The sequence below is a fragment of the Schistocerca gregaria genome, chromosome 4 (assembly GCF_023897955.1).
Source record: "Schistocerca gregaria isolate iqSchGreg1 chromosome 4, iqSchGreg1.2, whole genome shotgun sequence".
Taxonomy (NCBI): Eukaryota; Metazoa; Arthropoda; class Insecta; order Orthoptera; family Acrididae; genus Schistocerca; species Schistocerca gregaria.
In genome coordinates this window covers 164825674-164839465 of record NC_064923.1, presented here as the reverse complement: position 1 = coordinate 164839465, position 13792 = coordinate 164825674, and positions in this window count along the sequence as shown.

Sequence of the window (13792 nt, the reverse complement as noted above, 5' to 3'; positions counted from 1 at the left end):
GGTAAACACAAGATAGCGCTGATTCTTACGTACGCACGAAACTGTCTACATATAAATGAAGTGAAGCTGCATCGAACGCATCGTTTTACCCAGCGCTTAAATAACTGAAAATCACAGGTTTTGGACCCTGTCGTTCTGAAACGACTGCAATCAACTGGATGTCACTCAGGCGACATGCATGTCCTTAAACAATCATCACACCGGGAAAAGGAAACTCCCAGTGTGACGTGGAAACCAAGGCACGTTGAACTTTGGCGAATGTCCACGTCATTGAGAGGTGAACGCTTGATTAAAATGCAGAATGGAAAAAAAATGGACCCTGCTGAGATTTGATCCTGTAACTTTCGTAATATGCCACTATACCACAAAACCATATTCGAATTGGGTCACGCTTTCTGCTAACTCGAGGCACTGCTGCTCTCTTGAGTTACGGCCACTGTTCGTTAGGTAACAGTGGCATTTTCTGCACACCTTAACTTCAATTCAGCGTAATTCAGACAGTTTGTGTCAAATGTTTATAAATTACGTAAAAATGGGTGTATCTATTAGAACCGCAACGAACACCGTACAGTAGTTACTGGGTTTAGCCTGAACTTACTGATAGGCGCAGGAGGCGATTTGAAATGATTTATGTACATAGATAAGAGACATAAGAACTGAATGGCTTCCACCGGTTTTACACTCCTGGAAATTGAAATAAGAACACCGTGAATTAATTTTCCCAGGAAGGGGACACTTTATTGACACATTCTTGGGGTCAGATACATCACATGATCACACTGACAGAACCACAGGCACATAGACACAGGCAACAGAGCATGCATAATGTCGGCACTAGTACAGTGTATATCCACCTTTCGCAGCAATGCAGGCTGCTATTCTCCCATGGAGACGATCGTAGAGATGCTGAATGTAGTCCTGTGGAACGGCTTGCCATGCCATTTCCACCTGGCGCCTCAGTTGGACCAGCGTTCATGCTGGACGTGCAGACCGCGTGAGACGACGCTTCATCCAGTCCCAAACATGCTCAATGGGGGGCAGATCCGGAGATCTTGCTGGCCAGGGTAAATGACTTACACCTTCTAGAGCACTTTGGATGGCACGGGGTACATGCGGACGTGCATTGTCCTGTTGGAACAGCAAGTTTCCTTGCCGGTCTAGGAATGGTAGAACGATGGGTTCGATGACGGTTTGGATGTACCGTGCACTATTCAGTGTCCCGTGGACGATAACCAGAGGCGTACGGCCAGTGTAGGAGATCGCCCCCCCACACCATGATGCCGGGTGTTGGCCCTGTGTGCCTCGGTCGTATGCAGTACGGATTGTGGCGCCAAACACGCATACGACCATCATTGGCACCAAGGCAGAAGCGACTCTCATCGCTGAAGACGACACGTCACCATTCGTCCCTCCATTCACGCCTGTCGCGACACCACTGGAGGCGGGCTGCACGATGTTGGGGCGTGAGCGGAGACGGCCTAACGGTGTGCGGGACCGTAGCCCAGCTTCATGGAGACGGTTGCGAATGGTCCTCGCCGATACCCCAGGAGCAACAGTTTCCCTATTTTGCTGGGAAGTGGCGGTGCGGTCCCCTACGGCACTGCGTAGGATCCTACGGTCTTGGCGTGCATCCGTGCGTCGCTGCGGTCCGGTCCCAGCTCGACGGGCACGTGCACCTTCCGCCGACCACTGGCGACAACATCCATGTACTGTGGAGACCTCACGCCCCACGTGTTGAGCAATTCGGCGGTACGTCCACCCGGCCTCCCGCATGCCCACTATACGCCCTCGCTCAAAGTCCGTCAACTGCACATACGGTTCACGTCCACGCTGTCGCGACATGCTACCAGTGTTAATGACTGCGATGGAGCTCCGTATGCCACGGCAAACTGGCTGACACTGACGGCGGCGGTGCACAAATGCTGCGCAGCTAGTGCCATTCGACGGCCAACACCGCGGTTCCTGGTGTGTCCGCTGTGCCGTGCGTGTGATCATTGCTTGTACAGCCCTCTCGCAGTGTCCGGAGCAAGTATGGTGGGTCTGACACACCGGTGTCAATGTGTTCTTTTTTCCATTTCCAGGAGTGTATTTATTATTGCGATTATGAGATGAGATTTGAAACAGCATATGCGTTTCTGCAGTAGTTTATGTAGTAAACAATAATTTGTTGAACAGACATAAGCTAAAATTGAACCATAGAAATATTTCTTTTCATTCAACGCTCGTTGAGCAAGTAGCGCTACTGACAACATGACTCGTGCATATGCTGTTAATTATACAGGCTGTTACCAAAAGGTACGGCCAAACTTTCAGGAAACATTCCTCACACACAAAGAAAGAAAATATGTTAAGTGGACATGTGTCCGGGAACGCTTTCTTTCCATGTCAGAGCTCATTTTATTACTTCTCTTCAAATCACATTAATCATGGAGTGGAAACACACAGCAACAGAACGTACCAGCGTGACTTCAAACACTTTGTTACAGGAAATGTTCAAAATGTCCTCCGTTAGCGAGGATACATGCATCCACCCTCCGTAGCATGGAATTCCTGACGCACTGATGCTGCCCTGGAGAATGGTGAAGTGTATCACATCCGTCCACAATACGAGCACGAAGAGTCTCTACATTTGGTACTGGAGTTGCGTAGGCAAGAGCTTTCAAATGCCCCCATAAATGAGTCAAGAGGGTTGAGGTCAGGAGAGCGTGGAGGCCATGGAATTGGTCCGCCTCTACCAATTCATCTGACACCGAATCTGTTGTTGAGAAGCGTACGCACACTTCGACTGAAATGTGCAGGAGCTCCATCGTGCATGAACCACATGTTGTGTCGTACTTGTAAAGGCACATGTTCTAGCAGCACAGGTAGAGTATCCCGTATGAAATCATGATAACGTGTTCCATTGAGCGTAGGTGGAAGTACATGGGGCCCAATCAAGACATCACCAACAATGCCTGCCCAAACGTTCACAGAAAATCTGTGTTAATGACGTGTTTGCCAATTCAGTGCGGATTCTCGTCAGCCCATACATGTTGATTATGAAATTTTACAATTTGATCGCGTTGGAATCAAGCCTCATCCGTAAAGAGAACATTTGCACTGAAGTGAGGATTGACACATTGTTGGTTGAACCATTCGCAGAAGTGTACCCGTGGAGGTCAATCAGCTGCTGATAGTGCCTGCACACGCTGTGCATAGTACGGAAACATCTGGTTCTCCCGTAGTACTTTCCATACAGTGACGTGGCAAACGTTACCTTGTACAGCAGCAACTTCTCGGACGCTGACATTAGGGTTATTGTCAACTGCACGAAGAATTGCCTCGCCCATTGCAGGTGTCCTCGTCGTTCTAGGTCTTCCCCAGTCGCGAGTCATAGGCTGGAATATTCCGTGCTCCCTAAGACGCCGATCAATTGCTTCGAACGTCTTCCTGTCGGGACACCTTCATTCTGGAAATCTGTCTCGATACAAACCTACCGCGCCACGGCTATTGCCCCGTGATAATCCATACATCTAATGGGCATCTGCCAACTCCACATTTGCAAACATTGCACTGACTGCAAAACCACGTTCGTGATGAACACTAACCTGTTGATGCTTCGTACTGATGTGCTTGATGCTAGTACTGTAGAGCAATGAGTCGCATGTCAACACAAGCACCGAAGTCAACATTACCTTCCTTCAATTGGGCCAACTGGCGGTGAGTCGAGGAAGTATAGTACAAACTGACGAAACTAAAATGAGCTCTAACATGAAAATTAAGCGTTTCCGGACACATGTCCACACAACATCTTTTCTTTATTTGTGTGGGAGGAATGTTTCCTGAAAGTTTGGCCGTACCTTTTTGTAACACCCTGTATATATTTTAAGATGCTGGTGCTGATTTTGCATTTAACATTTGATGATGCCACTATGGCTGCAGTACATTACGACTTTGTTTTTATAAAACAGATGTGATGATGGTCATTATAGATCGAAACCGGTAATCTGTTAACAAAAAGCTTGGGACAATAGACGTAATTTAAAGGAAAGCTAGTTCTCCTGTTGTTGACTGCATAACTAGCTGCAAAACGAGATGTAGAAAGTACTGATAATCTACTGCAATCTGGAAATACACTTCCACAGTTGTTACTTTAATGCTGTTTCTCTTCTGAGGTTTGTTTCGCGTTACTGCTGCTTTTTAACTAGCATGTTGTACCTAATAATCACACAGAACTACAGTGGTTTGTAATGGAATGAAAGAACGCATTTAATAATATGAATATTGCGATAACCTAAATGTACTGCTATGGCAAGCTATTTGCAGCAAGGCTAACTGAGAAAAATTAATGAAACAATGTGGTAATATTTGTTTTATTTATTTATAGGCCGTTGGGGATTCCAGAAGCAACAGTGGAACTGGTTTAATAAAAATAAAAATATATAAATCATTGCAGACCGTAACTAACAGCTATACATATCCAGGAAATGAACTACATAGAACATTAGCAATGATCTTAAGGTATTCGCGTGAAATATAAAAAATTCCAAATGTCTGCGTAACCTTAAAAAGTCTGGATATGTCAAATCTGATAATATATGTTTGACATTAAATCAATCGTTGGAGGCGATTTGAAGATTTTATTAATCCTGAAGAATCAAATTTGCCATAATCGCTAATAATAATTTTTTTTTTACTATTACTGCTGTCGACATACCTACTCTGGCATCATAGAATCTTGCAACACAAGTATATATACATGCTTTTTGCAACACAACAAGGCACATTGCGTTGTTGCATGAAATTATAATAAAAAGAGACACGCTTGTCTTCCCTGCAACTTCTTATTACAATTTTGCGCAACGTCACTAAGTGAATTTCATTGTTGTGAAAAGCATGCACATCTAATAATGTTGCAATACTCTATGATGACATGCTAAAGACATTAAACAGTCAAGGATGTATAAAAATTCCTTTATTTTAAAACTACCGGTTTCGACAGAATTTGCTGTAATCTTCAAGATTTAAATAATCTTTCTGCTGCGATAATTATTCAGTTTACTTGGACCTCACGTCAAGTTGTCGAGTGGATGAATATCTGTAATTCATAAAAGGTTTGTCGTATCGAAAGGTATTTGAAAACGTAGAACACTTTGTTGAAATTGTCATGTTCATACATATATCGCTCACAGATTCCCGTTTCATTACAAAAACACAGTGCATAGTAGCACATCTGTTTACCTTAGCTGGACATGTTGTAAACGTTGAAAATTCGCTTTAAACAACATGCGGGGTACAACTCGAAATATTTTAGTTAAGGCAAACATTTTAAGAAGTGCAAGGTTTTAGCGTGTAAAACAGATCGCTCCTTCGGTATTCTCAAAATGAGAAAATTCAGCCCTATGGTGAAAGCATGGATCTCTCTAAAACGGTAATAATAATTAAAAAAATCACTAGCGATCTTCGCGAACTTTATTCTTCAAGAATAAAGCGAATTTGTAAATATTATGCTGCAGCGCCCAAATTAATCTCATAAAGCATCCAAGAACTCGAATTATAAAACGTTTTATAGGATAAAATATTTTGCATTACCGGCAGTATATGATTAGGGGAGATTTTCCTTTTGGAACGATAACCGTTTCTCAATAAGGGTTTGATTCAGTAATAAAGCGCGGAATTGTTTCCTCCGTTCAGCCTGTGAGAGCTTGAGAGAGAGTGTCCCGCTACCGACAGAGGAGATGGAAAATTAATTAAGTGGCAGGTGCTCTCTGTAATTATACGCTTTGAATAGACGCTTTAATGAACGACCCATTCCGGGTAACTTGGTCTCGGAGGGTACGACGATACTTGTCCAATGTTGCTGGTCTGTAACTAGCATTAATTATACAAAGATATTGCGCGGTTTGCTGAGCTTGATTGTGTTGCTTTCCATTTCTGAAGACTAGTTTGTGGGGAATATCTTTCTATTGCAAGAGACGCGTATAAATTTACAAGCTATTAAATCCCGGTAACTCCTCAAGTGAACGTTACTGATCAGACTTCTTGAATCTTGGTGTAAACATCGTTCTACACACAAATGTTTAACTTATTTTATTTCTTGGTAGTTTCTTTCGTCTATCATGCCAAGTTTTTCAAGTCAAACAAAGGGCGCAGAGCGCCTATAGTAAATCAAGGTAGAGAGGAAAAGCTGAATGTAACCTCGAGTGTCCACTGCCGTGTTTATGTTCTTCCGTGTCCTGCTTGATACAGTCACGTCTTTTAAATGTATGGGCTCAACGTTGCAAGGTGATATGGAATGGAACACGCATGTTAGTGTTGTGGCAGGAACGGCGAACGGTCGACTTCGGTTTTTTGGGAGAATTGTAGGAAAATGTGCTTCATATGTGAAGGAGACCGATTATAGGACGCAAGTTCGATGTGTTCTTTAGTACTGATCGAGCGTGGTTCGAACAACACGCAAGTGTTACGGAGCTGCTTCGGGAACTGAAATGGCAAACTTTGGAGGTGAGGTGACAGTCTTTTCGAGGAACAGTGCTTGAGGGAATGTAGAGAATCGGCGATTGAAGCTGACTGAAGAATGATTATGTACCCTCCATCATACATGAAGCTAAGATTCGAGAAACTAGGGCCAGTACAGGGGCATACAGACTGTCGTTTTTACCTCGTTCTGTTTGCGAGTGAAACAGGAAAGAAATGACTAGTAGGTACGGGTACATTTCGCCATGCACCGTAATGTGGATTGCAGAGTATCGATGTGGAAGCAGATGCAAATGTGGAGGGTGATCGTGGTATACAAGCAGGAGAAATATCGTTACAAGGCACTCAATGAAAATAGCGGTTTGGCTTTGGAGACAAGGTTAGTGTCGATCTTTAGATTGGAGAGTTGAAAGGCAAGACAGCGGCGAAAATAAACGTCACGGTGTGTTGATACTGTGCCAATATGAAGACTGATGTCCAGTGGTCAAATGGTTCAAATGGCTCTGAGCGCTATGGGACTTAACATCTATGGTCATCAGTCCCCTAGAACTTAGAACTACTTAAACCTAACTAACCTAAGGACATCACACACATCCATGCCCGAGGCAGGATTCGAACCTGCGACCGTAGCAGTCGCGCGGTGTCCAGTGGTCACTTTAATTGATAGAGGAATATTTGTCCTAGGTTTTTTTCTGTCTTATCTACATGTACATCATACTCCGCAAGCCAACTAACCGAAAATGACAAAGGGTACTTCTGGTACCACTAACTGGTCCCCCGTTGCCGGTTTCACGATCAAATGGCGCACTGGAACAATGATTGCCACTAAGTCACTGTATGATCTCTGATTTGCCGAAATTACCTATCGTGGTTTCCTCGCGATATGCATATGGCAGGACGTGATATGTTGTTCAACTCTTCCTGGAAGACATGCTCTCGAAATCTCAATACCAATACTCTCCGCGATGCAAAATTCGTCTCTTGTGACGTTTGCTACTGGCGTGTATGGATCATCTCTGTAACGTTTTCGCGCCAACTGATAGATCCCATGACGAGACGCTCAGCCCCTCGTTGGATCATCCCTTCTGTTAGTACTGCCTCCGTAATTACCGATATTCACTTTTCAACATAATCACCAGCCAACTGGATACAATTCTGCCAACGATGAACTCGTTTTCTGAAGCTGTCAAGGAAGAAGTCGACACTCTGTTTTCGCAACCATAGGTAAGGATTCCACACGGATGAACGAAACTCAAGTATCGGCTGAACAAGCGCTCCATAAACCACTGCCTTCGTGATGAGTAACATTTCCTTAAGGTTCTTCGTTCTAAACTCAACATGGCATCTGTTGTTCCTATTGTTCGTCTTACGTGTTCATTCCACATAAGGTAGTTCTATATAGTGGCTCCTAGATATTTTACGGTAGATTCTGTTTCCGTTAATTTCTGACGAATGGTGCAGTTGTGCTATAGTCGGTTTCTTTCCCTATAAATGCGCAATATGTTACATCTTTTTCGTTCGTAGTTAAATGCTAAAGCCCGCACCGTTTATCTATCCTCAGTAAGACAGTCTGCAAATTAAAACTGTTTTCTGACATTGCTACAGTCTAACGTGTGAACAATTTGAAAGAGCTTCCTATGCTTTCTGGACGATCATTTGTATATTCTGTAAGCAGTAGCGGTCCTATCACACTTCCTTGAGGTATTCTAGACATTACCTTTACATCTGTCAATTTTGCTCCGTTAAGAGCGACGTGTTGAATTCTATCTGCAAAGAATTCTTGAACCCATTCTCAAACCCGTTCCGATATTTGGTAGGTTAGTGTTTTTCTTTGCAAAACGCTAGTGCCGGATACTGTCATAAGTTTTCCCGAAGTCAAGGTATACGGCAGCGACGGAGAGCTGTGGTCTGCAGCGGTATGCATCTCACGGAAGATCAGAGTAAGCTGAGTGTCTGAGGATATCTATTTGCAGAACCAATGCTGGTTTTTTTAGAGATGATTTCTGTTCTCCAAAAACAGGGTCATTCTTAAGCATAACTAATGTCCGTTAATTCTACAATAGCCTGACGTTATCGATACAGCACTACAATTATGTGCAAGTGTCCTAGGACCCTTCTTGAAAACGGGCATAACCTGTACATCTATCCAGTCGCTAGGTATAGTCCTACTTTCAGATCTACGGGAGGGGACTGCCAAGAGGGAGGTGACGATGAGACAAAGATTGAATAACTAAAGAAACGATGTTCTTCCAGACGGAACGTGGGCAAACAGAAGCCTGAAAGTTGTAGGAAAGCGACAAAATCTGAAAAAGGGAAATGCATAGGCTCAATGTAGATATAGTAGAGGCCAGTGTAGAGAAATTGGTAAAATCAACAGCAACAGCGAATGGTATAACGGGAGTAGGATACGTTAAGAGTAGGAAGGTAGGGCAGAGAGCGTGTTACTGTGAACAGTCCAGTGAAAGTGTAGTTATAATCAGAATCAACACTAACAACGAAGTTCAAGTATACCAGCAGACGTCGCAAGCTGAAGATGAATTGATAGAGAAAGTGTGTGAGAATATTGAAAGGGTGCAGAAATGTAGATGAAAATCTAATAGTCATGGGGGACTGGACTTCAGTTGGAGGGGAAGGAGTAGAAGTAAAGGTTACAGCAGAATATGTTCTTGGCACAAGGAATGGGAGGGGGGAAGAGTAATCGAGTTCTGTAATAAATTTCAGCTAGTATTAGCTAATGCCCTGTTCAACAATCACAATAGGAGGAGATATACTTGGACAGGTGATACGGAAAGATTTCAGTGAGATTACATCATGATCAGACAGAAATTCTAAACTCATGTGTTGCATTTCAAGGTGACCCCAAGATGTAGACTCAGATCACAATGTAGTAGTGGTGAAGGATAGGCTGACGTTCAAGGGATTATTCAAAAGGCATCAATACGCAAAGAAGTTGGACGCAGAAGTACTAAGGAATGACAAGATACGCTTGAAGCTCTCTAAGGATATAGATTATTGCTGAATAACGAATAGTTCAGGAGGCAGTACAGCTGGAGAGGAATGGTCATCTCTAGAAAGTGCAGTCACGTAAGTTGGAAAGAGAACCGTAAGTACAAAGAAGGTAACTGCGAAGTAACCTTGGTGAACAGAAGAAATAATTCAGTTGATCGATGAAAGAAGAAAGTAGAAACATGTGCCCGGAAATGCAGGAACACAGATGTACAAGTCACTTGGGAATGAAATAAATAGGAAGCGAAGGGATGCTAAGACGAATTGACTATATGAAAAATGTGAAGAAATCTAAAAAAGAAATCATCATCGGAAGGACTCAATGAGCACATAGGAAAATAAAAACAACCTTTCGTTAAATTAAAAGTAACGGAGGTAAATTATGAGTGCAACGGGAATTTCATTGTTAACGTAAAGGAGAGATCGGATAGATTGAAAGAGTACACTGAAGACCGCTATGAGCAGGAAGATTTGTCTGTTGTGACAAGAAGAAACAAGACTGTGGGAATAGGGGATCCAGTATTAGAGTCAGAGTTTAAAAGATCTTTGGAGTATGTAAGGTCAAATAAGTCAGAAGGAATAGATAACATTCCATCAGAATTACTAAAATCATTGGTAGAAGTGGCGACAAAAGAATTAATCACTTTGGCCTTTAGAATGTATGACTCTGCCGACAGAGGACCAGACATTAGTATAAATATCATCCTGTGAAGACTGAAAAACCTGAGAAGTGCGAAATTATCGCAGAATCAGCTTTACAGCTCATGCACCCAAGTTGCTGACAAGAATAACATACAGAAGAATGGAAAATAGAATGGAGACTGTCTTAGATGACGATCAGATTGGCTTCAAGAAACGTAAAGGCACCAGAGAGGCAATTCTGACGTTGAAGTTGATCATGAAGGCCAGACTAAAGAAAACTGAACACACGTTCATAGGATTAGCCGACCTGGAGAAAGCGATCGACAACGTGAAATTGTGTAAGATGTTAGAAATTCAGAGAAATATAGGGGTAGGCTGTAGGGAGAGACGGGTAATGTACAATGTGCACAAAGGCCATGAGAGAATAATAAAACTGGATGGCCAAAAACGAAGTGTATAGATTAAGAAATATGTAAGACAGGGATGGGGTCTTTCGTCCATACTGTTCAATCTGTACATCTAAGAAGCGTCTAAGAAAGGTCCAGGAGTGGGATCAAAATTCATGGTAGAAGGATATCAATGATACGATTCACTGATGACTCGTTGCCGAGTGAAAATTAAGAATTACAAGATCTGTTGAATGGAATAAACAGTCTAATGAGTACAGAATATGGACTGAAAGTAAATCGAAGAATGATGAAAGAAATGAAAAGCAGCAGAAATAGGAACTGCGAGAAACTTGATCAGGATTTATGATCACGAAGTTGGTGAAGTTAAGGAATTTCGCTACATTGGCAGCAAAGTAACCAGCGACGGAATGAGACTAACACTGGCAAAAGTATTCCTGGTGAAGAGAAGCCTACTAGAGCCTAACAGAGGCCTTAATTTTAGGAAAAAGTTTCTGTGAATGTACGATTAAAGCACAACATTGAATGACACTGAAGCGTGAACTGTGGGAAAAACGGAACGGAAGGCAATCGACGCATTTGAGATGTGAAATGTTGAAAATTAGGTGGACTGATAAGGTGAGGAGTGAGGAACTTCTGTGCAGAATCGGAGAAGAATGAAATATGTGGAAAACTTTGATGAGCAGAAGGGACACAATGATAAGACATCTGTTAAGACATCAGGGAATGACTTCCATGACACTGAAGGGAGCTGTAGAGGGCAGTAACTGTAAAGGAAGACAGAGAATGGAATACATCCAGCAAATAATTGAGGGCGTAGGCTGCATGTGCTACTCAGAGTTGAAGAGGTGACTGTTGAAACAAGGGAAAAAAAGACATATTTCTTTGCTCCAGCGGTAAACGGTAAACTACTGCTATAATGATTTATTGTAGTATCTTTTAGGTATCTGATCTTGGTGCCGGACCACCTCTCAGCTATCATAGTAACGCTGCTTTCCCGCGATCGGTTATCTGCCACTTCGACGTACGTACTGATATCGAAAGGAAGAGCCGTGGTACGATCTTCAGCCATGAAACAATTTCGGGAGACCGAATTTAGTAATTTGGTTTTATATCTGTTATCTGCCGTTTCGCTGTCAGTATGGTCACGGAGTAAGTGAATGCGACTGTATCGTTGCTGATTTTTTCCTTATAGTAGACTACATCTATCTCTTCGCGACAGGCCATTGAAACTACCATATTCATTTAGTTACTACCATACTACCTACCCAGCATTTCATTATGAATACTTTAGGTTAGGCTTCATCATGACTGTTCTGAATTTCATCTTGAATGATCAAATAACAGAATACACGTTATACAATACTGAATATTTGGAATTTCATTGCTTGTACATTGATGAATCAAATAGCCAGATGGACACCAGACTTAAAAAATCATGTGGCAGCACCGAGGTCGTCATATTGCAGTATTTGATGCGAAATCACAACTATGGACATGTAAACATATACAGTAGCCGTATCATTGCTTTCCATAGCCATATTTTTAAAAATACAAATATACGAGTCATGTCTCTGTTATTGTATTTCTCTCCACATTGTTGACTTTGTACCGTACCAATTCTCAACTCTGACTGCAAGAAAGCAACTAACCCACACGCCATCAGTTTGTCCTCTGCATCAGCTGATGTGCAAATTCGGATGCCTACATAATCTCAATTTAGAATTATCCTTTTACTGCAAGCATTTCTCAGTGTGTATGACTCAGAAGCAAATCTCATATTTTAATAGAAGCACTTGTTACGAAACGAGCACAGTTACTACTAAGCAGGTCTCCACATCACAGTCCTCGAAATCAGAACCAACTCGTCATTATCATAAGTATACTGAGAGTGGACCTCCAAACGTACTTGCTTACTCTCGTGAACCCACATACCACAGAAGGCCGGTGTGGCCGTGCGGTTCTAGGCGCTACAGTCTGGAACCGCTCGACCGCTACGGTAGCAGGTTCGAATTCTGCCTCGGGCATGGATGTGTGTGATGTCCTTAGGTTAGTTAGGTATAATTAGTTCTAAGTTCTAGACGCATACTGCTCAGAGCCATTTGAACCACATACCACAGTCGATTTTGGGCCTCGTCATGCACCATCCTCCACAACGTTTAGTCCTTGACATCTTCCCTTGCTCAAAGTACCTGAAGATTCTTTGCCACCTTTTTTTCTACACCTGATTTTCTTCTGAAACACTTCTTCCAAAATGGATCCCCTCTCTCTCGTAGGGACGTTGCGGCCTAGCGCAGTCTTCTTGCCTGTGTTTCTGCAACATCTCGCTGATGGTATATCTCCCAGAGCTCAATGTTCTTGCTTTATCTTCATTATCCTAAATCACTAACAGTTCCCAATAAGTTCCGTAGGATTTCATCTTTAAAATCATTTATCTCTCTCGCTCTTAACAGTTAATCTTCCACATTTCTGCCCCATGTAGTAACAATAGTCTGATTACACTTAAAATATCGTTCTTTTTATTCATATTCAAAGAAGGATTGGATGACAGTAAGTTGTTGAGTTAATATACCGGCCTGAGTGCTACTTTTATCCTAGCTACTATTTCTTGTTTCTATCACTGCTACTGTTTGCTAAAACCCCCAGATATTTAAACTCATCATAATCTTCAAACACATGAGTATGAATGTGCTTTGCTTCCCTGCCTTTGGGCTTGCAATTTCTTTACATGCCCATGAATTTTGTTTTCTTGTTATTTACGTCTAATCCCACATCCTTTGCTCTTTTAAACAGCTATGTTATCACTATTTTCAAGTTGCGTGGATTTTCAGTGATTAACGCCATATCATCAGAAAAAAGCTAGTATAATCATTTTTACTCCTCTATAATTTCCTCATCTAATATGTTTGGTGGGTTTTTGCTTTCTGTATGATTATATTCACTAACAGGTGTGCTATTCCTACTCATTGCCACATTTCTTTTTTTATGATAAAAGACATGGCATGGAATATTCTCCTTCTAGTTTCATTGATCCTTTCGGTCATTCCAGTTGCGTCATTCACACACAACTTTTCTCTGTTTATGCTGCTCTAGTCTTCCTTAAAATCAACAAACAATACAGACTTTGTTTTACTTTCTTCCCAATATTCAGATATGACTACTGATAAGTTTCTGTAGAACAGCTTTTGTACCCTCTCTCCAACCCCCTCCCGCCCCCCTCCTCCGTCACGATAGAGCCAACATAAACTTTAAATGTAAATTGTCACTGAAGACAACCTCAT